General features: G+C 49.9%; 1 protein-coding gene across 1 annotated transcript in view; it reads left to right on the top strand.

Moving 5' to 3' along the window:
- ITGBL1 (integrin subunit beta like 1) overlaps positions 1-15,440 on the top strand; it is a 1,057,888-nt gene that overhangs the window by 978,022 nt on the left and 64,426 nt on the right. The window lies entirely within an intron of this gene.

The raw sequence follows: 15,440 nt of genomic DNA, 5'->3' as shown, positions 1-15,440 counted from the left end.
ATCAGTTTAGTAGTTTTTGAGAAGTAATTGTATAGCTCTATGGTTGCATCTGTGATAGACTCAAGAGAGTCTTGACTGAGCACCTACTTAAAGTAAAAGCTCTGTGATTGGCACAAGGGACTTTTTTTCCCTTGGACCCTTGCTCCCGCAGAAGTCAGGCTCCCATGGGAGTAAGCGCTCTGATTGGCTGGCACCAACATGAGAAAATGTTACTGGCAGCCATTATAGGACTCATTGACTTAGGGCCTGGTTTAGATCTTGGCGATTGAGTTACACTGTCACAACGGGGACGAATATCCTGTCTGCCAAAATATAAATTCCATTGCATATAATGTTATTTAAAAATTTGGCGGATGGGATATCCGTCACTGTTGTGATGTTGTAACTCGTCCAGCAAGATCTAAATCAGGCCCTTAGTCCCCTATCCTGAACATGTAAAAAAACAAATGTAAGAGGGAAGAGTAGGGATACCCTGACCCCCTATGACCTATGGGTGGGGGGGCAGAGACACCTTTCTGGGGCTGAAAACATAAAAAAGACAGGTATTTCTGCATTCCATCAGGACTCCTGCTGGATCGTAAACAAAACTGGTGTCAATGGGCCGCTTTGTGTTTTTAATGGGAGGCTGTCACTGCCTCCCTCCCCTAGCCTTTACAGGCCCAGGGAACCCACCCCAGGGCCGAAATCAATCAATATGAGGAGGAGACCACCCTCCCCGAGCTATGACAGGGCCTTGGACAGGGGCGGCTCCTCCGTAATGGCGAAGGAGCATCGCCCCCCTGGTCAGTCAGGCAGATTTCTAATAAAATGATAATAAAAAAATGTATTATCATTTTATTTGTCACTGTCTAGGTCAGGCAAGGCCATATGAAGGAGGAGTGATGGGCATTGTAAAGTGTGCATGTCGGTTTGGCGAGCCCATCTTAGGATGGCCAAACCGACATGCACATATACATTTCTCCAAACCAGCTGTGTTACACAACCCGGTTGGAAGAATGGCACAGGTTCCCTGTGCCTGAGCGAGTGTCAAACCAGCCTGCTCAGGCCAATTCCTGTGCCTGCTCTCATGCTTGGTATAGCATTATAGCAGCATCTGTATTGGGGGCCTATGCCCCAGTGACTGCTGGAAAGCGGGGCACCGGAGGTGGCTTGGATCGGGAGCGGCAGGCAGGTAGGTTTTTTAAAAATTATTTTTAAACCCCTCCCCAACAGTACTCAGCTTGCTCCACCAACCTTGATCAGTGGAAGCCGCCACTGCCCCGGTGCCGAAATTAATCAATATAAGGAGGGTGGACAGTTGCCCCCCCTCCCCCGCCTTTAAAGTCCCCTGGGAGCCCACACTAGTGAATTGACATGGAAGAGGAAACAGATGAAAGTATTGCTGCAGCCTGAAGGAAGCAGCATTAGTAGCTGCTCCCTCTGGATGGGAGCAGGGCCAGCTCCTGCTCCTACTGCATGTGGAGAACCAGCTGTGGCTGTGCTCCCCCCCCGGCCGCCAATGAATGTATACCCATGTTTAAATGATGCGGACCCTGTAGATGGTGTTGGGATCAGAAAATGCTCAGGGAGAGGGGTTGTCCAGCCCCCAACCCTTTAATGTTAGTAGTGGCCCTCTGGAATGTGTTGCGCATGGAAAATTTATGGGTGATCCATCAAGTGATGGCCAAGAAAAAGGGGAGTCAAAAATGCATTTCCCCTCCTGCACTTTTTTTTACTTAAACCCACTTGGGTGAGCCAGTGCCTAGGGGGTGATGCATGGGTTTTTTGGGGAGGGGGAGTGTGGCCCCCTCCCCAAGCATAATAAAGCCCCAAGGACCCCATCCCCAGGGCCCAATATTTACATATATTGAGGGCCATGAATGTCCCACGTCCTGGAGCCTGCTTAGGCCCTGGCAACTCCATCCTATGGGTCTGATATGTATTAAGAAAGAGGTGGGCGGCATGTGGCCCACCCTCAATGGGCCTTAAAAAGGACTTTGGGGCACCATCCCCCAGGCAATCTCTTTAAACAGGGTAACCGCATCCTCAGGGACTGGCTCAGTGACTGTGTTCCAGGGGACCAGCTCAGTGACTGCCGACCCCCGAACACAGCAGTTTCCCTACCCGCATTACCATGTGCAGGAAAACATGTGTCTGCTCCTGTCCGGCAGAAGCATTTTCAAATGCTCCTGCTGTCTGTGTGCAGACTTGTGATCTGTTTCCCTGCCAGAGGGCAAGGAAAAAGAACCCATATTTCTCTGTCCTGGAGGGAGCAGCATAAATGCAGGTGCTCCCTACAGGTGGGAGAAATGCCTGCTCTGCAGAAATCAGGAGCCAAATAGGGCCACAGGGGCCCTGGGGCTGCTCACATGGCCCCCAACATTGTGCTTCGTTATTGCCCTAAGTGGGCACTGGGGCACCCACCCATTATAAAGATGGGCCGAAGTATAAGGTCCCCAGGGCCAAATAGGCTCAGGGAACGGGGCTGCATGGAGTTCCTGGGACCTAATAAAGTGACCTCCACTCTTTTGTTGAATTTAGCCCTGAGGCATGGTGTCCCTGGGGCTGCATGCCTCTCCCCTTAATATATATATTTTGATCCCAGAGGATGGGGTTCCTGCACCCCAAAAGCTAACCCTACCCTGCGTCACCAAAGGCTGTCTGCAGGGGGTTGCCTTCAGATCCTAGCTTTAGGCCTGGCCCTGTGGCCAACCCCCACCATGCACAGCCAAAGGCCCTGCTGTGCAATGTGGGGTTGACTGCCTCTGGTTTGATTTACATATGATGATAAAATATTACTTTATGTTACATGTGGTTCTAAAATAGAATATTGTAACAACGTTAAAGTGTTAACGTGCATTACAGTTTTTGAATTTTATACTTACATGTTTGATGTTGTTTTGATGTATAAGGTTTTTTCAATAATAAACAAAGGGGGGCAGGGAGAGTTTTCACTTTAGAACATATTCTCCTTAAATGAACTATCCAAACAACAATGGTGTGCAGCTTTTTTTATTAAAAAAGGAAGATTCCAAAGCCCACAATGGGGTCTGAGCCCACCAGATCATCAAGAGCGGCCCCTTTTAGGAGCACCAACCCTCAGCTACCAATGGTGGCATTCTTCATCATCGGGCTGTGCTCCTCGTTGGGCCGGCACTGAAATGCACAATGACCCCACCTTTGGGCAATTTGCCAGAGATCTTTTAGGATTGCCTACTGGTCAAAAATCTATGACAAGTAATTTGTTCAAGGAGTGATTCAAGAAGAGTTTCAGGTAATACATAGATTGTTAAAATTAACTAGAAGTCTCCTCGGGATATCTATTTTATGTGTGGGACCTCTGTTAACAGAATAAAAACAATCAATAGATCATTGGAACATTTATGATTCCTAGATCTCTTCACTTGGTCAACATATTTCATTCCTAATTTGCCCATTGATGGACCAATGATATTTCTTCAGGACCTTTAAATTGCCTAACTTACTTTGGTAGGATAATTTATTTCATGTGCTGTATTGACCTACCACTCACGCTAACTTATCTGTGACAAAGTTAGTGTACCTGGACTTACACCCTTACTCTGAATGTGTTCTTTTTATTTGTGTTGATGACCCTAATTTTAAAGTAGGAGGGCTTCTTGAGAGTGGCGGGATCCTAGACTACCCTCTGGTCACTTGACCTTTCAGTAGCCCCTGCCACATGCCTACCCATCTACCGCCATCCCAAATGTGAACATGGGACATCAGCCCAAAGAATATTAATTTATTGTGTTATTTTTCAGATTTTGGAAGCCTTTTTTATTAGTATTACATTATTTCTATTTTTATATGTATTCTAGATGATATTGTTGTAGTCGATATTTTTAATCACTATTTTGAAAAACACAAATCTTGACAAATAAACATTTCCGTTCTAAATATCTAAAATACTATAATATCAAAAAAATATATAGCAACCTAAAATAGAGACATATGATTCTATTTTGGGTTTCTATATTTTATATATAAAAATATAGCAACCAAAATAGAGTCATATCATTAAAACTTTAGATTTTAATAACATGACTCTATTTTGGTTTCTTTATTTTTGTTTTTGATATTATGGTATTTTAGATATTTAGAACAGAAATGTTTATGTTGTCAATATTTGTGTTTTTCTTGTTTAAGGATAAGGTGGACATATTTTTGTAAATTATATGTTTGGGTGATATTTGAGTGACACAATATTGTTCTCTTTAATGTTGTGTTATCCAATCCCCTCTAGGCCATCCCATATTGCTGCTTTGAGAAAATGCTACAATTTGCACCCACACATTAATTAACCCCTTTGGATCTACCTCCACCTCCCTTTGTGGGATTTATGTAGCTGCCTAGTGGAATACAACTGCTCACTGTGCCACTGGATTGAAGCTAGCTAGGCTGATAAGGGGTGATACCCTGAAACCGGTCCCAGGATGCTTGTTTCTGGTGAAGGGAGGATCTGGTCTGGCAGTTTGGGCTGGACTGTTTCCATGGGGAACAAGGTCAGGACTGATTTGCATATGGCTGGGTCCAAACTGGGTTGGCATGGTGAGCAAAAGAACAATGTATTAAACCCAGATGTTTGACTGAGGGTGAGTGTTTGAAATGTTTCAGTACTCTATCATCCTTTTGTGTTGCTAAAACTGGACAAAGTACAATATGTAACTGTTGTTATGTAGCATGTATGTATCTCCCTGTTTTGTTGTTACAACCTACTATCCAATCACCTCTTTACATTATCTTTTATAGTGACAAGCTCTGTGTGCTTCCTTTTAACTAACCTTTATAAATTAGTTGCGCTCGAGGTTCTAACTAAATAAAAATGTGAGATACAAAAATACAGGAAAAGATCAAAAATGTAGCTGTTTCCACATAATGATTCCAGTTTCAAATTGTGTTTGGATATAGATTTAGCTCCCTGGAGCCAGTCTAATGACATGTTAGCACTAAAAAATCTTCAAATCAATGAAATATTTTGTAAATTGATGTCCTTCTTGTAAAGAAGATTTGTGTAAATTCCGCCTATTTTGGAATGCCCATTAACATGTCTGGCAATTTAATTTTTCCATGAAATAGTTGATTCTTTGACAGAGCACTGGCAACAAGTCTATTTAAGGCAAGGCTTGAGTCTTCCTATTTCAGTCTTACATGTTTTCTTCCCAGTTGTGATCCATAGCTGAGAGCATTGTGGGTAACACTTCGTGCTACAGATAATTTACCTTCTGGCACCCTATCCATTGCACCCCAGACCAAACATTTACCCCAGCTCATACTACTTTCAAATATATTGCTATTGCCTAACTCTTCCCAATTTATGGGATCCATTCTTAATTCAACTATGCATTATTGCAATCAACTGGACACAGGCCATCATAAGGACTCTAACAGATGCTAAATAATTTAAGTTGTGTATCTTCTTGTTTTTGTACTCTATGCATGGATGCTTTATTTACTCAGCAGGGAGAGTAGGGATAGTTACACTGGGAGCTTAGAATGTGAGGGAAACAAGACATTTCTACAGGTCACAAAGTGAGGATTCCACACCAAAAAAACATCTACGAGTAGATGGAATGGAAGGGTAAGAAACAGTGGGCTAGCAAGTGGGCATGCAATACAATTTTAGTGCTACATTAATGGCATGGACCATAGGAAGGCATTAAACAATGGAAACAATGGCCCTCATTACAACCCTGGTGGTCGGTGTTAAAGCGGCGGTAAAATCGCCAACAGGCCAGCAGAAAAAAATGGAATCGAGACCATGGCGGAAACCGCCAACATAGACAGCCACTTTAACACTCCGACCGCCACGGCGGTACCAACAAACACCGCGGCAGTAACCGCCAACAGACAGGCGGAACACAATGTACCGCCCACAGTATTACAACAGGCCAATCCGCCACCTTTTCCGGGGTGGATTCACCACGAACAAAAACACGGCGGAAACAGGACTTGGAAGGGAAAACGCTCACCTCTACACACTCCACGAGGAACCAGGACGCCATGGAGCAAGAACTCCATATTCTACCTGCCATTGTCTTCCTGCTCCTCTACCAAGAGCACGAATGCCGGCGGCGAAGACCACGGTGAGTACTGCACCTACGACACAGGGGAGGGGGAAGGGAAAAGAGAGTGACACACACACGCAACACGCAACACCTCCACCCCCACCCTCACCCACTACAACACACACACTAATACATGTTGATACATTACAGTTAAACCCCCTAACCACCCCCTGGAAGAATGCAAAGACAAAAGAAAATTATTGTAACGATCGTAATCAATTAAAATCCAGTACTCAAAAATATATATACACTATTAACAAATATATACACCAAGAATACAAGTCCAGGTACTGCACCATTTATAGTCCGTGGACCACTGGGCCCAAAATGCATGGGCGAAGCCCACACAAGATACCCGATCAAAACGGAGAAAACACTGCAGGGGCATCAGATAGAAATACAACAGGCACCTCAGGGGAAGGGAAGGGGGGGCACCTCAGCTGGATGAGTGCACGACGCCAGATCCACGAGGGGGCTCCATGCCCACTGCTGTATCCTGGGGAGTGCAAAGCCACAGTCTCTCAAGTCTCTCCAGTGGGTGGTTTGCCCACTGCTTTATCCTGGGGAGTGCAATGCCACAGTCTCTCAAGTCTCTCCAGTGGTTGGTGTGCCCACTGCTTTATCCTGGGGAGTGCAATGCCACAGTCTCTCAAGTCTCTCCAGTGGGTGGGTTGCCCACTGCTTTATCCTGGGGAGTGCAAAACCACAGTCTCTCAAGTCGCTCCAGTGGGTGGGTTGCCCACTGCATTATCCTGAGGAGTGCAAAGCCACAGTCTCCCAAGTCTCTCTTGTGGGTGGTTTGCCCACTGCTTTATCCTGGGGAGTGCAAAGCCACAGTCTCTCAAGTCTCTCCAGTGGGTGGTTTGCCCACTGCTTTATCCTGGGTAGTGCAAAGCCACAGTCTCTCAAGCCTCTCCAGTGGGTGGTTTGCCCACTGCTTTATTCTCGGGAGTGCAAAGCCACAGTCTCTCAAGTGGATAACAGTCTCCACTGGTTCTGGAGGGGGCTTTGTGCCCAGAGTGTTTCATCCTGCCAAGGACTGAGGTAGTGGATGCCTTTCTCCACTGGTTCTGGAGGGGGCTTTGTGCCCAGAGTGCTTCATCCTGCCAAGGACAGAGGTAGTGGATGCCTTTCTCCACTGGTTCTGGAGGGGGCTTTGTGCCCAGAGTGCTTCATCCTGCTCGTGGCAGCCTCAGTAGCGGCAGTGCTTGTGGCGCTCATTGGCCTGCGGTGCTGGCGGGTGGCTCAGTGAGCGTGCTGCTGGCGGCGGTGTCCTTGGCAGCGGTGCTGGTGGCGGCGGTGTCCTGGGCAGCGGTGCTGGTGGCGGCAGTGTCCTTGGCAGCGGTGCTGCTGGTGGTGGTGTCTTTGGCAGCGGTATCCTGGGCAGCGGTGCTGGTGGCTGCTGTGTCCTTGGCAGCGGTGCTGGTGGCAGTCTTGCCCGCCGTGCAGGTTGGCGGCGACTTCCCTTTCTTCCTGTGCCACTTCCCCACCTTGGATGGTGCCGCAGCTGTCTTCCCACTCCCAACTGTAGTCCTGGGAGAGCCCTTGGTGGCAGGTGTTTTCTCCCTCTGGGCAGTGGCCAGCTTCTTATGCTTCTGAGGTGGGGGACTGTCCGTGGTCTGGCTCCTTGGCACACTGGCTGCCCTGCTGCTTGGCACACTCCAGAAGCCGGTTACTGCTGGCACCACTGTTCCCGCTGATGTGGTGGCTGAGGTGCTGGGTTGGGACCTGGAAAGGCGTGCCCTAAGGGACTGAAGGGGTGGGGGAGGTGAGGGGAAGAGGCCAAGGTTGCACAGGAAAAGTTTTTTAGACACACTGGGACAGGTAGATGGAGGGGGTTTGGGAGTGGAGGAAGAGGTAGTGGTTGTAGGAGGTGTACCTTTGCTGACTTTGGGTGAAGGTGTATGGGCTGGAGGCTGTCATGAGGTGGATGGCTGTTGGGTGGGTGTGTGACTGCGTTTGTGTACCTTGGGAGGTGGACTCACAGACACACTGGAAGAGGACACAGGGGATGTGTGAATGGTAGTGGGGGTGGTGAGTGCACGTGAGCGGGTGTGGTGATGGGTGTGCTGGTGATGGACGTAGTGGATGAAGATGTAGTGCATGCAGGTGTGAGTGGAGACGTGACAGGGAGGGAGGAGGGAGACGAGGAGGAGGAAGACACAGTGGAGGCAGTGGCTGTTGGTATGTCTGCATGGGTATGATGCTTGTGTGAGTGCCTGTGGGATGTGTGGTGCTTATGTTTGCCAGAGCTTCAATTGTGTGTTGAGGTGTGTGCATGCTGGTCTGATGGTGTGTTTGGGATAGGCTGAGGTACAGGGGTTTGGGTCTGGGTGGAGGAAATTGGAGGGGGGAGGCTGGACACAGGGACAATGGCTGCCATCAGTGCTGAGGCCAGAGTCTGAAAAGCTCGCTGTTGGGCTGCCTGACCAGAATGAATGCCCTCCAGGTATGCATTGGTCTGTTGCAACTGCCTCTCTACACCCTGGATGGCATTCAGAATGGTAGACTGCCCAACAGTGAGGGATCTGAGGAGGTCAATGGCCTCCTCACTCAGGCAGCAGGGCTGACGGTGCAGGGGCTGAGGTGCCTGGGGAGAAGGAGATGCCCACCCTTATTGGTGAGCGGCCACGGGGCACAGGCTGAGGGGCTGCTGGGAGATCGGTGCTGGTATGGGGGGTGGTGGCTGTACCTTGAGATGCGGGGGGCACAGAGGGGCCCGCCACCGCAAGGGAGCTCCCATCAGAGGAGGAGTCTGTGTCGCTGGTCTCAGCTCCTGTCCCCGCCGTGGAGCTCCCCTCGCCCTCTCTCCCACTGGTGCCTTCAGACTCCGTTGTCTTGCCCTCCAGGGCCATGTGAGATGCAGCTCCCTCCTGCTCCGGTGCCACTGCTCCTCCACCTGATGATGCTATTGCACACAAGAACAGGGAGACCAAAAAAAGGGGGGGGAAAGACAGAAGAAAGACATGTTGAGTGCATGCAATACCGCTACCGTTGGCGGACACTACAGACACAGATGACCTCTGCACTACGCCGTGCACTTAGAGTTCCCTTATTAATCCCAGGGACATGGGGTACAAGGCCCATGCCCAATTGCTGCACACATGGAAGTCACACGAGCCTGACTAGGTGTAGTTGGCTCTGAACACTGGTGGGGTGGGGTGCCACATGGCCTGCCTTACGAAGGGACCTTGCCTACTAAACTCGCCCTGGCCTAGGGGAACCCACAGCCCACCTCCCCCACCCAGACACCTAGTAATGCGTGCTGATTCAGCTGAATAAGAGTGTATTCACCCTCTTGTGGCTGCTGTGATGCTCTCAAGCACCCATCCAACTCCGGATACACCACTGCCAGGATCCGGAACATGAGGGGGATCATGGTGCGACGGGCACCCCTCCCACGTTGGGAGGCCATCCTCAGCTGGGCCTCTGCCGTGTTCTTGCTCCAGTGGCGATTGTCCTCCCATCTTTTGTGGCAGTGGGTGCTCCTTCTGTGGTGGACCCCCAGGGTCCGGACTTCCTTGGCGATGGCATGCCAAATATCCTTCTTCTGGTGGGCGCTGACCTACAGGAATAGTACAGGGGAAAAGGAGAAGATATAACCGTCTGGACCGTCACAGTCATTGGCCCGCGTTCCTACCCTTGCCATGATGCAGATGCACTCACTGTTGTTTCATCCACGCCTCATTCTACCCCCGCTATCTTCCATCCACACCACTCCACACAGGCATTGCCCATACAGCATGCTCACAGTGTACTTACCTGTTTGTCTGGAGGACTGTAGAGTAGCGTGTACTGGGGGAGGACCCCATCCACTAGTTTCTCCAACTCCTCCGTGGTGAAGGCAGGAGCCCTTTCCCCAGACACATGAGCCATTGTCTCTTCCAGACGGAGGTCACAGCAGCACTTGCAGTGTAGGTCCTCTCCTGTCGAAGATCAGGTATCAGGTGAGTGAACAGATAGAAAATGGCATTCACATCCGCAGCGGTGCGTACTGTCACCGCCGGCATAAATCTTCATTGGATCCTGGGACCCATAGGGTCCAATGTTAACCAATGCAGGATTGCGCCTCGGTCTTAGACTGCCTACCGCAACGGTGTACAACGCCAGCGCAGTTACCTCATATCCCCTTGTCCCACATTATAGGTCAGGCAGTCGCTATTTCAGGGGGCCACATGGCATTATTTTTAAATGCGTCACACATATCTAGGCCTTGCATACACATTAAGACAGGGACATAGCGGATTGAAACATTTGTGGAATAAAGTTGTGTTTTCGTACCTCAGAGTTGGCTGACCCTCTGCTCGCTGTTCTCCTCCATAAAGCACTTCCGCTCGGGCAGATGAGGAGATGGCGGCATCCTCCGGTGTACAGACCGCTGGTGGACCTGTCGACAATTGAAGAGCGACATGTAATTGTCACCTACAGACTGGACCGTGCCACAATCCAGGAACTGTGTGCCCAGTTGGAGCCAGACCTGATGTCAGCTATCCGCCATCCCACAGGTATCCCCCCTCTAGTGCAGGTGCTGTCAGTACTCCATTTCCTGGCAAGTGGGTCTTTTCAGACGACAATGGCCATAGCATCAGGGATGTCCCAGCCTATGGTCTCCAACGTGTTGTCCAGAGTGTTACCTACCCTGCTGAAACACATGCGCAGCTCCATCGTTTTCCCTCAGGTGGAGGATTTGCCTACAGTGAAAGGTGACTTCTATGCCCAGGGGCATATCCCCAACATCATTGGTGCCATTGATGGGACACATGTGGCCTTAGTCCCCCCCGCAGGAGTGAACAGGTGTACAGAAACCGGAAGAGTTACCATTCTATGAATGTGCAGATGGTGTGTTGGCCGACCAGTACATCTCCCATGTGAATGCCAAATTTCCTAGCTCAGTGCATGACGCTTACATTCTAAGGAATAGCAGCATCCCTTATGTGATGGGGCAACTCCAGAGGCACCGTGTGTGGCTATTAGGTGAGGACATGGACCCTATACAGTGTGACTAGGTGTCTGGGTCTGGGGCTGTCCCTAAGGGTTAGTGTGTTTCTAACAGTTGTCCCTCAACATTTGTAGGTGACTCTGGCTACCCCAAACTGTCATGGCTACTGACCCCAGTGAGAAATCCCAGGACAAGGGCAGAGGAACGCTACAATGAGGCCAATGGGCGAACTAGGAGGGTTATAGAGAGGACCTTCGGCCTCCTGAAGGCAGGTTCAGGTGCCTTCATATGACAGGTGGTTCCCTATTCTACTCACCAAAGAAGGTGTGCCAGATCATCGTGGCCTGCTGTATGCTTCACAACTTGGCTTTGCGACGACAGGTGCCTTTTCTGCAGGAGGATGGTCCGGATGGAGGTCTTGTGGCAGCTGTGGAGCCTGTGGACAGTGAAGACGAGGAAGCAGAAGAAGAGGACATCGACAACAGAAACACGGTGATTCATCAATACTTCTAGTGAGACACAGGTAAGAAGACGTCACTGCCTGCTACGTCTGATACACTTGTTCTACCTCTCATCTGTCTGTCACTTTCAACCAGTGTATGGACCCTGAGTTGTCACTTTCCCTTTCGATTTCACAGATGTGGGTCCCACTGTGTACCCATCTGCTTTGTTTCCTCATGGACTAGAGCTGTGTGACATAGGTTTGTTGACAATACAATGGATATTGCATTTTTCCTCAGTTATTGCAAATGCAAATTTTCGAAAGCACAGACTGACTCCAGATAGTTTTGTGATTTAAGGGTGTTTATTTAAGTGCTAAATAGTGGAGGGGGTTGTAAAATGGTCAGGGGTGATGGTGAAGGAATGTCCATGGCAGAGTCCAGTCTATTAGTCTCACAGGTGCATTGTCCAAAGGGGCATAGGTAGTGGAGCTGGGGCAGTTGATGGATGGACAGGGTGACAAAGTGGGACAAAAGGATGCCATTCAGGGTGGTCTCATTTCTTGGCGGGGTCTTGGCATTGTTCTCTGTCTTTGTCATGGATCTCAGGGACCGCTTGCGGGGTGGTTCTCCATCTGCAGGGGGTGGGGTGCTGGTGTCATGGTCCTGTGGCGGCGCCTCCTGTCCACTAGCGCCGGCGGAGGTGGTGGGCAGTTCATCATCCAGGTTAGTGTCAGGGGCCCCTTGTTGTGCCACAGTGTCCCTCCTGGTGTTCACAAGTTCCTTCAGCACCCCTACAATGATGCCCAGTGTGGTATTGATGGTTTTGAGTTCCTCCCTGAACCCTAAATACTGTTCCTCCTGCAGCTGCTGGATCTCCTGAAACTTGGCCAGTACCGTTGCAATCGTCTCCTGGGAATGGTGGTAGGCTCCCATAATGTTGGAGAGGGCCTCGTGGAGAGTGGGTTCCCTGGGCCTGTCCTCCACCTGTCGCACAGCAGCCCTCCCAGTTCCCCTGTGTTCCTGGGCCTCTGTCCCCTGAACCGTGTTCCCACTGCCAGTACCCCCAGGTCCCTGCTGTTCTTGGGGTGGTGGGTTAGCCTGGGTTCCCTGTAGTGGTGGACACACTGCTGCTTGACGTGTCCTGGGGCCCGCTGGAGGGGTGCTGTGCTGGTGTTTCCAGAGGGGGGAGGCTCTGTTGTGGCTTGTGCCAGTGTGAGGAGAACCGACTGTCCTGAGGTCCCAGATGGGCCGGGCTGGTCATCTAGATCCAGTTGGACAGAGCTGCTGTCATCACTGTGGGCCTCTTCTGTGGGGGGAGTGGACATGTCTGGAACCCCCTGTCCGGTGACGTTGGGTAGGGGTCCTGCAGGGGTGTAAAGGCATAATTATTGCATCTGTGTGTGCCATGGTGTGCAATGGGTGGGTGACCCTGTGCCCCAGTGCTTGCATTCTTGTGTAGGACCTTGTGTAATAATTGTTTAGGGGTGTGTGTGGGTATGTGCAGTGGCCATGCATTGGTGATGGGTGTCCATGCTTTGGTGTTGCATGCAGGGCTTGGTGTTGGGATGGGTGGGTTGCGATAGTGGGACATATGTGAGGATTTGGAGTGATGGGGGTATGTGATAGCATGCAGGTACGGTGGGGGATGAAGTAGTGAAAGATTTGACTTACCAGAGTCCATTCCTCCAGCTACTCCTGCGAGGCCCTCAGGATGCAGTATATGCAAGACCTGCTCCTCCCATGTTGTTAGTTGTGGGGGAGGAGGTGGGGGTCCGCTGCCAGTCCTCTGAACCACGATGTGGTGTCTTGAGACCATGGAACGTACCTTCCCCCGTCGTTCGCTCCTCCTCTTCCTGATGTCATCCCTAGTTCTTGGGTGCTGTCCGATTGTGTTGACCCTGTCCACGATTCTGCGCCATAGCTCCATCTTCCTAGCTATGGTGGTGTGCTGCACCTGTGATCTGAATAGCTGTGGCTCTATCCGGATGATTTATTCCACCATGACCCTGAGCTCCTCCTCAGAAAACCTGGGGTGACTTTACGGTGCCATGGGGTGGTGTGGGTGATGTGTGAGGTGGTGTGTGTTGTGATGTGTGGGGTGATGTTTAGGGGTGTGTGGTGTTTTGTGCTTTGATGTGTATGTGTGATGGTGTTGTGTGCCTCTGTATGGTGGGGTTGTCTTTGCTGTGCTGTCTCTCTGGCCTTTGTCTAAATTTCTGTTCGTAAGGGTTTGTGGGTGATGTGGCTTGTGTGTTTTATATTGTATTGAGTGTGGTGTGTGTATGTGTATCAGGTGTGTGTATTTGGAATTGTCCAATGTGGTAGTGTTTTGTAAATGTGTGTGTATTTTGATCGCTGCGGTGTGTACCGCCAATGGAATACCGTGGTTGAAAGACCGCTGCGTGGATTCGTGGGTCGTGATAGTGTGGGCGTATTCCTGTTGGCGTGACGGTGTGGGTTTTGTTATCGACAGCATATCACTGACCTTTGGTGTGGCGGACTTGTGTGGGTGTCTGGATTTTGGCGGATTCCGAGCTGTGGGTCGTAATAGCTGTAGCGGAATTCCGTGGCCGCGGCGGTGTGTTGGTGGTCTTCTGCACGGCGGTAAGCGGCATTTACCGCCAATGTTGTAATGACCCCCAATGTGTCAGAAAATCGTGGGCTGACCACTTGACTCTTATATGGCAACAAATTAGCATAATGGGGTTAGACACTGATTTCCACGGGTCAAGATTATCTCTGTAATAGGAACGTATTGGGCACATAAAGAGAGATGGATGAATACCTGCCCCAAACAACTCTGCAACTTTTTTTTCCAATGTGGGTGTTGAATAGTTGGTGAATAGGATACATCCTTTATTTAGAACAATCATCCAGATGCAAGCTATACCAGAATCAAGGAGGGTTCTACTCTGCATCTCATTCTGAAAAAGGGTAGCCCTAGGATTCCATCAAATTACAATCTAGTAGCATTTTAGGACAAGAATGCAAAGGCGTGCACCCTAACTTTTTTTGTGGAGAAGTGGGATAGTACTAGTCTCATTTAAAATCATCAGGCAGGTTGAAGGCCCAAATAATACAACAGTGACAGCTTATTAGCATTGTCACCTATGCTCTATTAAAACAGTCTAGACATAGAGGGCTCAGTTATAAGTTTGTTTTTTCAGGCTATGAAGCAACTTTCAAAGAAGATTTAGTTATGTGCTAGTTTTTCAGATAATAAAGCAGATTCCAATGGAATGGCTATGGCCATTCCATGGAGCATATTGGTGGCTTGGGTTATCCACAGTTTGGCTCTCATTTTGACTTTGGCGGTCTTTTTGAAAGACCGCCAAAGCTTCTGCAACTAACCGGCTGCCAATGCTGGCAGTCTGCTGACCACCATATTAGGAGTCTTTGGAGGACTTCTGCCCATTTATGGGGCGGAAGTCTGACTCTGAAGAGGCGGTTGCATTGCTAGCACCGCCACGGCAGCAAGACTCCGCCCGCCCTATCACGAGCCGTAATACGGCTTGGCGGAGTCTTGCTGGCGTGGTGGTGCTGGCGATGCAACCGCCTCTTCAGAGTCAGTGCGTGTATGTGATTGAATGTGAATGTTTTTGTGCGTGTATGTGCAAGTGAATGGGGGTGTATGTCTGCATGTATGCAAGTGAGTGGGGGTGTTTGTGTGAATGTATGTGAGTGAATTGGGGTGCATGTATGCGAGTGAGTGTGGGTGTCTGGGTGAATGTATACAAATGCCAAGGGGTGTGTATGTGAATGCATGTATGCGTGGAGAGGTGGGGGTGTTTGTAAGTGTGTGGATGGGTGGGGGGTGTGTGCATGTGTGTGGACATGTGGGGGTGCATGTCCCGGCAACAGGAATGGGATTCCTGTCGCCGGGTGCATTTCCGCCAGGGTTTTCGTGGCGGGATGACTGCCATGGAAAGCCTGGCAGCCTGCAGCCTTGTAATCTGGCCGGCAGGCTGAGGCCGACCTCTGGGTTGGAGGTGC

Source organism: Pleurodeles waltl, chromosome 8, assembly GCF_031143425.1.
Source record: "Pleurodeles waltl isolate 20211129_DDA chromosome 8, aPleWal1.hap1.20221129, whole genome shotgun sequence".
NCBI classification, from domain to species: Eukaryota; Metazoa; Chordata; class Amphibia; order Caudata; family Salamandridae; genus Pleurodeles; species Pleurodeles waltl.
Note: the sequence above shows the minus strand (reverse complement) of the source record. Positions and strands in the feature narration are given on the sequence as shown.